This window comes from Tachysurus vachellii, chromosome 17 (genome assembly GCF_030014155.1).
Source record: "Tachysurus vachellii isolate PV-2020 chromosome 17, HZAU_Pvac_v1, whole genome shotgun sequence".
NCBI lineage: Eukaryota > Metazoa > Chordata > Actinopteri > Siluriformes > Bagridae > Tachysurus > Tachysurus vachellii.
Genome location: NC_083476.1, coordinates 19,999,210 through 20,011,595, shown reverse-complemented (window position 1 = coordinate 20,011,595; position 12,386 = coordinate 19,999,210). Strand labels below are relative to the sequence as shown.

The 12,386-nt window shown below is 40.5% G+C and overlaps 2 long non-coding RNA genes across 2 annotated transcripts in view; both read right to left on the bottom strand.

The window, feature by feature from the left end:
- The window catches only part of LOC132860304 (uncharacterized), a 35,830-nt gene extending 25,862 nt beyond the window's left edge, over positions 1-9,968 (bottom strand). The window contains exons 1-2 of the long non-coding RNA XR_009649803.1: positions 9,751-9,968; positions 7,145-7,195 (exon numbers count right to left, since the gene is read on the bottom strand). This is a non-coding gene — a long non-coding RNA (uncharacterized LOC132860304). The remainder of the gene's footprint in view (positions 1-7,144; positions 7,196-9,750) is intronic.
- On the bottom strand, positions 4,364-5,494 carry LOC132860307 (uncharacterized). The gene is made up of 2 exons (XR_009649806.1): positions 4,894-5,494; positions 4,364-4,574 (listed from the first exon to the last, which is right to left on the bottom strand). It is a non-coding gene; the product is annotated as an uncharacterized LOC132860307 (long non-coding RNA).
- Positions 9,969-12,386: the final 2,418 nt, after the last annotated feature.

Sequence of the window (12,386 nt, the reverse complement as noted above, 5' to 3'; positions counted from 1 at the left end):
AGCCTTGGCATGTCAGAAAGTCTGGCTCACTGTCTGACTGGAAGGCGACCATTCATCCCAATATAAGGTCCTGAAGGTTCTGCAGTAGTATGATGGTATGTGGACCAGGCAGGGGTGACTGGGAATGGGGACCAGGCAGGGGTGACTGGGAATGGGGACCATGCAGGGATGACTGGGTATGGGGACCAGGCAGGGGTGACTGGGAATCGGGAACAGGCAGGGGTGACTGGGAATCGGGAACAGGCAGGGGTGACTGGGAATGGGGACCAGGCAGGGGTGACTGGGAATGGGGACCAGGCAGGGGTGACTGGGTATGGGGAATGTGGGTGACTGGGAATGGGGACCAGGCAGGGGTGACTGGGAATGGGGACCAGGCAGGGGTGACTGGGATTGGGGACCAGGCAGGGGTAACTGGGTATGCGGACCAGGCAGGGGTGACTGGGAATGGCGACCAGGCAGGGGTGACTGGGTATGCGGACCAGGCAGGGGTGACTGGGAACCAGACAGGGGTGACTGGGAATGGGGACCAGACAGGGGTGACTGGGAATGGGGACCATGCAGGGATGACTGGGTATGGGGACCAGGCAGGGGTGACTGGGAATCGGGAACAGGCAGGGGTGACTGGGAATGGGGACCAGGCAGGGGTGACTGGGAATGGGGACCAGGCAGGGGTGACTGGGTATGCGGACCAGGCAGGGGTGACTGGGAATGGGGAATGTGGGTGACTGGGAATGCGGACCAGGCAGGGGTGACTGTGAATGGGAACCAGACAGGGGTGACTGGGAATGGGGACCAGGCAGGGGTGACTGGGAATAGGGGAGACAGGTAATGGGAGATTTTAGTAAACGACTATTCTACTGAAAATTTCATCGATTAATCGAGTAATCGAATAAAATATATTTTTGCTTAATTAAAGAGCAATATAAAATAAGACGGGTCTCTTAAAACAAACAACTAATTGGTTTCCTTTTTTAGAAAAATCAAGCATCGCGTTAGTTCAGGCAGGCGACATCGTCAAGCATGCATCAGCTGATAATCAGCTGTTCATGACGCGCACCAATCCGGTTACGACATCCATATTATACGACCCTTTAAATTCCCATTCATTGAGCCGCATCGTTGCAGCCGCGATTTAAACTCCCTCCTCCAAACCCGACTCCACCTAGCCGGAACCCGTTGTTCGTGTACCAGTTTATGTTATAATTCTTCATCATGTATTCGTTTCTTCTTCTCTCTCTCTCTCTCTCTCTCTCTCTCTTTATTTATTTATTTTTCATACTATGCATGATTAATGGTTCTGCTGTTATACGGGGGTCTATTTCATTTTCTAGTTGCTGCCCTCCCTGCTCTGTCCGTGCATGTGCACGGACGGGCGTGTGGATTTTTGCCCAGAACAGAACCATACCGCCAACACTAACTGTATGCATATCATCTATGGGATGTGGTAGCTCAGTGGTTAAGGTGTTGGACTAGTAATCGGAAGGTCATGGGTTTGTACCCCAGGACCAAGCTGCCAAGGCCCATGAGCAAGGCCCTTAACCATCAATTGCTCAGTTGTAAGTAACTCTGGATAAGGGTGTCTGCTAAATGCCATAAATGTAAATCTAATAAATCCCCATTTGACAAAGTGGTCCTGACTGAAATTAACTTTTATTTTTTAAATGCATAGTATGTAATGCATACAACAATATTTTCTATCAAAAGTAAACATTTAGATATTTCCCATTGTTTCTCTGTCTGTACTTGTACTGTGAACAATGACAAAGTTGACTGAGAAGAATTAAGTACATTTAAGTGCCAAACATTCTGGGTTTTAAATGAACCCTTTTCTGAGATGCAAAAACAAAAAAATAAATTACTTTCAAATTACTTTTTTAAAATATCAAAACTAAGGCATACATTAAAATAAATAGTAATAATAATAATAGTACAAAAATACTGCCTTTAAGTCATGCAACTTAACTTTCAGGACTAAAAGATTAAAAATCTACAGCTGAGGCATAACATAAGCCTTTGCTGTCTTCTTGGAATGCTTTGTGGTATTTAAGAGGCAAAAAACATGGACAGGAACTTGGAACTACAGTCCATGCATGGTTTCTCAAGAGTGCTTTAAGCATATATATATATATATATATATATATATATATATATATATATATATATATATATATATATATATATATATACAGTGCAAATAATGCATGTTCTGTTTTTAGCTACTTTGTTAGCTATCTAGCAAAAAGCTTCACACATTACTGTATAGGTCATAGTGGCAAGGATTTAACTTCTGAACGTCAAAGTGACTTCTGGTTCATTACAGAGCTTTAATTCTGTAACGTGTCGCTTTAGAGACGTAACTGGGTAGTCGGTCAGTCAATCAGCTAGCTAATGGTTTAGCATCTACTAGTCAGATGTCTAGTCTCCAGGGATTGTAAACAAAACTCAAACAAAACTCAAACATGATTTATTTTAGACTTTAATATTCTTGAAGTGTCATCAATGTACTTTTGTAATAGTTCCTCATGTTTAGCAAGATGAAGATTCTCCACAAGAGGGCGCTATTATTACTCAGTTTAAATCGATGGGTATCAGTAGATATATAGAAGTGATTCAGTGCAATTTTACAGCCCTAAGGACCAAATTAGAAGTTGTAGCTTGATGGATTGCAGTGTCCCACTTTTCTTGTAGCACTAGTATAAGAATCTTTGGAAGTCTTACTGGTGTAACGGCGGCAGCAGCAACAGGGCCAGTGGTGAAGACTTAAATACTTTTCTATTTAAATGCAGTTTGTGTCATGATTTAAAATGTGTGTATTCCACATGTTTCTTACTTGAAAATAATAATAAAACTCCTTGATATCTCCTGAGCATGATTGTATCTCAGATGATTTGTTGTGGATGAAAATCCTTGTTTTTTTGTGTATTTAACTACTTGTATTGGTGAAACTGGAGGCACAGGATAACTCCTACCAGTGAAGACACGTGTACAGTAATTACTTTTTATGAGAGCTGAACTCAGGTCTTATGCACGTGATTCCAACATGGCTAAATATGTGTTGTGATGACGCCATACGATGTCTTGGCCCAAAATCTGAGGTAATTTTTAAAAGATTTATAATAGATACAGAAAACTCTGATTCTGGAGTTTGCATGTTCTCCCCTTGCTTCCATTGGTTTCCTCCCTCAATCCAGAGCCATGCGCTGTAGGCAGATTGGCATCTCTGAATTGTGCGTGAGTGCGCGTGAGTGCGAGCGAGTGCACACTTGCGAGCGAGTGCCTGAGTGAGTGAGTGCCTGCGAGAGTGAGTGAGTACCTGCGAGAGTGAGTGCCTGCGAGAGTGAGTGAGTGCCTGCGAGAGTGAGTGAGTGCAAGAGTGAGTGCCTACAAGAGTGAGTGAGTGCCTGCGAGAGTGAGTGAGTGCCTGCGAGAGTGGGTGAGTGCCTGCGAGAGTGAGTGAGTGCCTGTGAGAGCGTATGTGTGCCTGCGAGAGTGAGTGAGTGAGTGCCTGCGAGAGTAAGTGAGTGCCTGCGAGAGTGAGTGAGTGAGTGCCTGCGAGAGTGAGTGAGTGCCTGCGAGAGCGTGTGAATGTGAGAGCGTGTGCGCGTGTGCGAGCACCTGCGAGAGTGAGTGAGTGAGCGGCTGTGAGAGAGCGTGAGTGAGTGCGTGTGCCTGCGAGAGTGAGTGAGTGCCTGCGAGAGTGAGTGAGTGCCTGCGAGAGTGAGTGCCTGCGAGAGTGAGTAAGTGCCTGCGAGAGTGAGTGAGTGCCTGCGAGAGTGAGTGCCTGCAAGAGTGAGTGCCTGCGAGAGTGAGTGCCTGCGAGAGTGAGTGAGTGCCTGCGAGAGTGAGTGAGTGCCTGCAAGAGTGGGTGAGTGCCTGTGAGAGCGTATGTGTGCCTGCGAGAGTGAGTGAGTGCCTGTGAGAGTGCGTGCCTACGAGAGTGAGTGAGTGAGTGCCTGCGAGAGTAAGTGAGTGCCTGTGAGAGTAAGTGAGTGCCTGTGAGAGTAAGTGAGTGCCTGTGAGAGTAAGTGAGTGCCTGTGAGAGTAAGTGAGTGCCTGCAAGAGTAAGTGAGTGCCTGCGAGAGTTAGTGAGTGCCTGTGAGAGTAAGTGAGTGCCTGCGAGAGTGTGTGAATGTGAGATCGTGTGCGCGTGTGCAAGCACCTGCGAGAGTGAGTGAGTGAGTGCGCGAGTGTCTGTGTGCGCAAGTGCGAGTTTGCGTGCGCCCGTGAGTGTAAGTAACTCTTATTTTAAATCCCGTCCCAGCTGCGTTTGTTCTCATATAAGAACCTCTTCTACAACCCACTGATACAGAATACAGAATACTACAGAATACAGAATACTACAGAATACAGCTTCACTAGATACTTCACATAAATCAGGTTTTATTAAATGACACATTTAATAAAACATTTAAGGTCTCCATTGTTGCCTTTGACTGTCTTCCATTGACTGTCTTCAGATTCTATGGTTCACAGACTCAGGCAGGGGATTGGTGTCTTAGTGGTTAGGAATTTGGATAGGAAGGTTGTGTGTTCAAATCATTCACTCTCTCTCTCCATCTCGGTTGCTGTCTCTCCTAGAAAGAGAGAGGAAACATTTCATTTGTATTTACAAGTTAAACATAAAAGAACAACAAAAACGCTGTCATTATGAGGGTTAAACTGGAATGTCTGTAAGCACCGAGTTCCCAAGTCGGAGACGTGTCCGTAAGTAAACATGGTGGAAACAAAGGATGTAGCATCTGATGGTAAATTTCTTAGAATTTAACTCTTCCTCATCTCAGAAGCATCAAGGCAGTACAACACCCAGAATGCAGTTTCTCTTTGTACAGCATTTGTCTCTTACAGCATCTGAATGTGGTTTAAACAGAGCGCTCATTACAGAAGGCATCTTACTTGCAGCAGCATCAGGAATTCCTGATCTCCGTAGACGATCACGGCGTTTAATCCCATCGTGTCGTCCACACACTGCACAGGAAGCTATAAAACATGGAGAAAAATTCCTACATTCAAACATGAGAATGAAACCGTTTGTATGCATGAATGTTGTCTTTATTCTGTGATCCGATTGATTAAGTAATCTGATGAGATTAAGAGGTTTACATCTCAGCTTAATGAGCTTAATTAACAAGACTAGATCCATTATAAACCAGTAGGGGAAAAAAACCTTAACACAGTAATTAGACTGTTTTAATTATCTTTCCACCATAAGTGTTCCATCAAAGTCGTAATTACGAGTGGGAAAGGCATGTCACTAAGAAAATATGGTGGACTCGATGGATCCTGCATCTGTAGGTGACGGTAAAAAAAACTCAACCTTATGATCGTTCTTTGTTCTTTATTTACTATTAGAGTAAAACACTTGCTGAATCAAATCCTAATAAAATCAAATTTTATTTGTCACACACACATACATACAGAGTACGACATGCAGTGCGATGCTTTTTACGTCTGTCCGGTGTTCAAGCATAAAAAGGAATGGAATGAAGGATAAAAATAAAACCAAAAGGAGGTAGATATAAAATATATGAAAATATATGTGAAAAATATATGTATATATATATATATATATATATATATATATATATATATATATATATATATATATATATATATATATATAAATGTGTATGGTTTTAATGATTGTCTTTAAAGTGTCCATGTGCAGTATGGTGTGTATAAAGTGGCACTGTGCTGCGCAAGTCCAGAGTTAGTGTCATAGTGCAAAAAAGAAGGTGGCTTAGTGGTTAGCACGTTCGCCTCACATCTCCAGGGTTGGGGTTTTGATTCCCGCCTCCGCCTTGTGTGTGTGGAGTTTGCATGTTCTCCCCGTGCCTCGGGGGTTTCCTCCGGGTACTCTGGTTTCCTTCGTAGACATGTATGGTAGGTTGATTGGCATCTCTGGAAAATTGTCCGTAGTGTGTGATTGCGTGAGTGAATGAGAGTGTGTGTGTGCCCTGCGATGGGTTGGCACTCCATCCAGGGTGTATCCTGCCTTGATGCCCGATGACTCCTGAGATCCCGCGACCCGAGATAGTTCGGATAAGCGGTAGAAAATGAGTGAGAGAGAGAGTACAAAAAAGGTGTGCAGAAAAACAGTGAAGATGGAGGGAGGGGTCCAGTATTAGATCCTGGGTGTTTCCTGGTTTAAACTCCGAATGAACGCAACAAAGAAAAGAGTCCATTGTTGTGATGGCTGAGATCCTTTACAATCTTCCTGGCCCTGGTCCTGCACCGTGTGCTGTAGATGTGCTGCAGGTCAGGGAGCTCGGTGTGGATGGCACATTCAGCTGACCGCACCACCCTCTGGAGTGCTCCCTGTCCTGCATGGTGCTGTTCCCGAAACAGGAAGTGATGCTACCCGTCAGTTCGCTCTCAATGGTGCAGGTGAGTAAATTAAGAGAATCCCAGAAGGACATGAACTACCAGTGAGTCCCTGATCTTGTTGATGGATCTACCAATCCCATGTCCACCAAGCTGCCACTGCTGGGCCCCTGAGCAAGGCTCTTAACCCTCTCTCTGTCTCGCCCTCCTTCTCTCTTTCTCTCTTTCTCTCTCTCTCTCTCTCTCTCTCTCTCTCTCTCTCTTTTTCTCTGTCTGTCTGTCTGTTTCTCTCTCTCTCTCTCTCTCTCTCTCTCTCTCTCTCTCTCCCTTTCTCTTGCTTTATTTCCCAGTCTCTCTCAGTCTTGAGGCAGAGGCAGAACGAGAGAGTGAGGGAGAGAGAGAGAACAAGGGAGAGAGACAGACAAAGAGAGAGACACAGAGAGAGAGATTCATGCCATGTTGCAAAAGACAAATGCAATACAATGTAAGTATCTCTGGATGAGGCCTTCTGCCAAATACCATAAATGTAAATCTTGTGAACTATCCTGAGTGTCACGTCTTTCTGATGAGCTTCACAGGCAGAAAATGCAGAACGTAACGAGACGAACCATAAACATTGCCTAACACAATCCGAGACAAATAAGACACAGGAACAACAGGGCAGGTATAAATAGAACATATTACTTGATAACAGTAACCTGGCACATGACTTTGAATGAGCGAAAATACCTGCCAGCACCTCCTATGTGCATCATCATGGATAAAGACATCTGCTAAATGCTCTACATGATGAATGTAATGAGTAAAAAAGCAGCGTAGTTACCTGTTCAGCTGAAGGAGAGCAAAAACGTTGAATCTTGTTCAGCAAACAGCCCTGAAATCCATCATCATCATTAGTAGTAGTAGTAGTTCTAAGCGCCCTCATTGGTTAATAAACTAAACTAAATTAATACTTAATTAATCAGTAATGTCACTTCTTGTTTCTCAACGTACTTTACTGACATTTGTTTAGAACTTGCATTCGTTATTGTTTATTCAGTACAAAATGCCTAAAGTCCACGAATCAAAATGAGTCATAAACGAGTCCAAATGAGTCATAACATAATGAACACTGACCATTTTCTCAACTAACTGTTTTTCAACATTGCTATTTTTCATCATGGGCAAGAATTTATCTGAAATATTTTTTTTTCTACACACTAATTAGATTAAATACATTTAGTGCACTCCATCATCGACTTATTTCTCGTACGTTTCTTTAAAATGGCTTCCTAACTCAACCTTATAGCACATTCGAGATCGATTTAATGTCTACATAGTCGGCTGGGTGTTATTTATATTATTAGTTTTTGTCAGCTAATCAAATTGTTCAATCAAAAAAATGTAAAAATAAAAAAATGGAATGAAAACAATTTATATTTATTGCTAATTTCTTTTGTTTTAACCCACAGCAAGTGTGTATTAAGGGATTTGTCATAATATTCCAACAATATCTTACGTATATTCTCTGTATATTCATATAACTAGCAGTTTTTATCGGCTAGTACAACAATTGCACATATTTTACTTGGTAGCTGATAGTGTTAATTTCGTCAGACGAGACGAGATGAAATATGTTCGTCAACAACCTTTTTTTTCATGACTAAGACGAGACGATGACGAGACTGCACCACTGTCCAAAAACGCTGACCAAGACTAAATTAACATGCATTATGGTTGACGAAAAAAGACGAGACGAAAATGTTTTGTATAAAATAAAAACTAAGATAAAATCTCTCTTCATTTTCGTCTACAATTGTGTCTGCTTTTTCATCAGCTGTTACGCCTTTAAAATATTCACAACGAGTTCGCGGCTTCGCTGTTGCTCAAGTTACAGGTCCGCGAAGCGGATCCCGCTTATTATATTGCTACCTACCAAATAAATCAATAATTTGACACAAAATGATGATTTAAAAAGAAGTTTATTGATTTAAAAACAATTGTATTGTTTCGGCTAAAGAAAATAGTGCGCTCTGTCTCTACAGTTAGAATCCTGTGTGTCCATGGCAACGCTCTGTTTTTCATGGCAACGGTGTGTTATAGTTCGCAGCGGTCTGTTATCAAGAAATAAAATAGTGTGTGCGTACAAACAATTCGTCCACACGCCGCTCAAAAAAAAAAAAATAATTAAAATAAATAAAAAATCCTGAGCACAAGTCCACCCCTGGTCTAGTCAGGCCTTTTGTGTTAAATTATATTTCCTGTCACTGCGCAGGCTCTTTTATTGTACATGACAGCTTATGTCCCGATGACTGGTCTTTGCATTACGATTAAAAGCAGTATCAGTAAAGTAAAAATGTGATGTGCAGTCAAGTTCGAGTGTATATGCACTGTTTAAACAAGTGTTCTCAACTTCTCACTGATACTTTTGTGATTTGCGGAGTTTTGACAAGTTTTATAGCCTCGATATTGTTTCTTATTCAAAAGTGGTGACAGAAAAAACTCAGCACCCCCAACCTGAAACCTCTTCCCACGCCTCTGTCACAATGACATCATAATCAAAATGAATAATTAGGCTTAAAAGCAAATGTATATGTAAGGGAGTCAAGTTTAACAATTACATGTAATATTGCTCCAAATATCATCAATACATCAATACCATGTATAACTTGCATTAAGTTGGTAATTTACTTTATATATATATATATATATATATATATATATATATATATATATATATATATATATATATATATATATATATTTATATACACCTACAGTTTTGATCTTAGGCTTTTCATTAAGTTATTTATTTCCACTATAACACTTGTGTTCCTGATATTATTGCATTTAATGAGGCCTCGTTGTATTTATTCTTACAATAGATTCCAGATGTGGTCAAACTACAATTTTTTGACTAAAACTAGACTAAAATTAAAAGACTTTTTGTCGACTAAAACTTGACTAAGATACCTTGAGTTTTCTTTTGACTAAAACTAGACTTAAATGACGAGACTTTTAGTCGACTAAAACTAAGACTAACAAAAAAGATATGTGAATGACTAAATATGACTAAAACTAACAAGCACTAACAAACACAGACTTATCATGACGATGCAAAACTAATCCATGTATAAAACTTTAACATTCTGAATATCGTATTAAATATTTCAGTTAAATTTCATAACTATTGATGGCTAACACTCGTGTATGTGCAAATCACTGCATAAGATTTAAAAGCAAAACCGGAACACTTGGTAACAATAAACACCTCTCGACTACAAATGAACACATAAATGACGTCCTGAGAAGTCGAGACAAACTCGATTAGGAACGTTAGGAATTAAAGTACATGATATTTGCGTTCTGTTAGTTAAAGTGAGTTTAAAGCAAAAATGTATACATGTGTAATATATATATAAATATCATATTTAAGGCTATGTAGCTCACCATTGTCGTACACAGCTTTCCTACTGCTAAAGCTTGTTCCTGTCTTTAGCCTTTTTCAAAAGAACTGATGATTTCTGTTGGAAGTTTAGTCTCCATGTGAAATGAGTAAATAGTGACTGGGGGAATAAAGTAATAGAAGCTGGTCGTTCTTTAAGAAGCCTGGTTAGGTGTAGTTCAGTTCTCTGGTGACTCAGTTCAGTTCTCAACTGCGGAAATTGCAATTACACGTGGTGCTTTCTTTTTTTCTTCTTTCCTGTGGTAAATTTTTTTTGTTCTTTTATGTTCTGCATATTTCATATTACCCATTGTTCACAACTTTCATATTACTCTATATTTATGAACCATTTTATTTTATTTTTTCATCCCTTTTTTAATCAAAAAGAGTAAAAGTCAATTTAGAGGAAACTTCATACTTTCTTCACAGCAACATTTTTTTTGTTGCATTTTTTAGATAATTATAATAATAATAATAATAATAATAATAATAATAATAATAATAATAATAATAATACATTTTATTTAAAGGAGCCTTTCTTAACACAAGGACACCGTACAAAAAAACAACAAGACAATCAGATGTTATAAACTATAAACAGTCCATCAGAAACGTTTTTCTTTGTCATTTGTCATTAAGCATTTGTGATGTAAAATTTAGGCAGTGTGAAATTTCTGCTCATAGAAATCTTTAGAATTTTTTTTTATTTAATCATTTAATTAGATTTTTTTATACCGACAGTAAAGTAACAACAGTGAGAAGATCAAACCCTTAGATTATTTTTGTGCTGTGCAACTCATAACACAGGAAAAGTCCTACACTAACGTGTGTTAGTCAACTTGTGGTTTTGAGCTCCATCTGTACCTGCACTTTGTAGTATGATGTACTTCGGGTAGTTTCAGGTTTCACTTCACAAAGTGAAGCCACAATGTCAAATGTTTTCAAACACAACTTTCTAGTCCCGAAGTCTGTACCCATCAATATAAGAGGAAAAAAACTAACCCATCAGTGTTTAATCAGTCAGCTCTTCAATTCTCATGAAGATTTCTATTAATCAAGACTTAGAAACAACGGACTTTATTGTTAAGATAAATTTCACAGGTTCACAGGTTTGTTTCAACCCACAGCAAGTGTGTATTAAGGGATTTGTCATAATATTCCAACAATATCTTGAACTGGGGTGCAGAAAATTGGCAGCAGGTGTTTGAAATATTTGGCTGTAACAGAAGGCAGTTTGTTCGTCGAAGGGCTGGAGAGCGATACAATAATTAGTATCTGCAGGCAACAGTGAAGCATGGTGGAGGTTGCTTGAACATTTAGGGCTGCATTTCTGCAAATGGAGTTGGAGATTTGGTCAGGATTAATGGTGTTCTCAATGCTGAGAAATACAGGCAGATACTTATCCATCATGCAATACCATCAGGGAGGCGTATGATTGGCCCCAAATTTATTCTGCAGCAGGACAACGACCCCAAACATACAGCCAAAGTCATTAAGAACTATCTTCAGCGTAAATAAGAACAGGAAGTACTGCAAGTCATGGCATGGCCCCCACAGAGCCCTGATCTCAACATCATCGAGTGCGTCTGGGATTACATGAAGAGACAGAAGGATATGAGAAAGCCGACATCCACAGAAGATCTGTGGTTAGATCTCCAAGATGTTTGGAACCAGCCGAGTTCATTCAAAAACTGTGTGCAAGTGTACCTAGAAGAACTGCTGCTGTTATGAAGGCAAAGGGCGGTCACACCAAATATCGATTTGATTTAGATTTCTCTTTTGTTCATTCACTGCATTTTGTTCATTTATGAAAATAAATGTTTAACACTTCCATTTTTGAAAGCATTCTTTGTTTACAGCATTTTTTTCACACTTGCCTGAAACCTTTGCACAATACTGTACATAGGTTAATTGCTAACTGCATTTAGTTGTCTTGTACCCATGTGCAATGATAATAAAATTTAATCAAATTTAACCTCATGTTTGTGTACACAGCTGACACAGCCCTGGTGTCCTATGTGCCAAAGAAAGGCAAGAATGTGGTACTTATGAGTACACTGCACAGGGATGATAGAATCTGTGGCCAGGAGCATCAAAAAACAGAGATCTTTATGGATTATAATGCCACAAAAGGAGGGGTGGACAACATCAAAGGTGGTGACTGCCTACAGCTGCAAAAGGAGGACCCTACACTGGCCACTGGTGATATTCTTTGACATATTGGACATCTCAGCGTACAATGCCTTTTTCATCTTGATGGCACTGAATCCAGAGTGGAACAGAGGGAAGCTCCAGAGGAGACACCTGTTTCTGGAAGAACTGAGAAAGGCACTGGTGAGACGTCAAATCCAGAGACGACAACATGTTCCAAGAACCCCAGAATCTGCGGCCATCATGCTGGAGAATGGAGAATGCTGGTGCCCCATTCACCCGACCTACAGAACCACCATCTGCAAAACCTGCAGTAAGTGTGTGATGCTGTTGCACATGTCTGTCACTCATGTCTTGCGAGAGAGAGAGGGGTTAGTAAAATAAATTCCTGATCTTTTCATTATTCTAGGTTGCGGCCAGCAGAAAAAAGAAAGAGCTGCGAAGTGTGTGGACCCAAGATAGACAGAAAAATACAATATACATGCACTAA